The sequence below is a fragment of the Vipera ursinii genome, assembly GCF_947247035.1.
Source record: "Vipera ursinii genome assembly, chromosome: Z".
NCBI lineage: Eukaryota > Metazoa > Chordata > Lepidosauria > Squamata > Viperidae > Vipera > Vipera ursinii.
Window position 1 is genome coordinate 3,907,321 of NC_139517.1, and position 641 is coordinate 3,907,961.

Sequence of the window (641 nt, forward strand, 5' to 3'; positions counted from 1 at the left end):
ATCGACAGCTGACAAACAAACATCCGAAATGCTCCTTTTTGGGGAGGGGGAGAGGGGAGGGGGTAAAATGAAGGATGGAGGGAGGAATTGGGAATTCTTCTAATTTGGGCTCCGGTGGTTTCCCCGAGGCGGCTTGTGGTTCCTGCTGAAAGGAAAGGAGGAAATCTCTCTCTCTCTTTTTTTTTTTTTATTTTGCTCTCCGTCTCCTCACTTCCAGGCCAAAGAAAGCTTTACTTAGCAAAGGTTTGGGGCTACTACTGGGGTGAGAGGGAGGGGGCTGGTTAAATGGGGAGGGGAGGGGGAGGATAGTGAGAGAGGCCATCTCCAATGATGCTTAATTGAGATTATTGAGTTAAATAGGGACAAAAATCCGCTCCGGTTCCAGGAAAGACAGAAAAAGAGAGTTTCGACACTCACACAAACACAATCCCCTTCACCAGACAAACATCTCCTGAACGTTGCCTAGGTCTGGAATAAAGAGGGAGGGAGGGAGGGAGGAAGGAGGGAAGGGAAGGAAAGAAGGAAGGAAGGAAGGAAGGAAGGAAGGAAGGAAGGAAGGAAGGAAGGAAGGAAGGAAGGAAGGAAGGAAGGAGAAAAAGGATGGAAGAAAAGAAGGTTAGAAGAAGGGAAGGGAGAGAAGG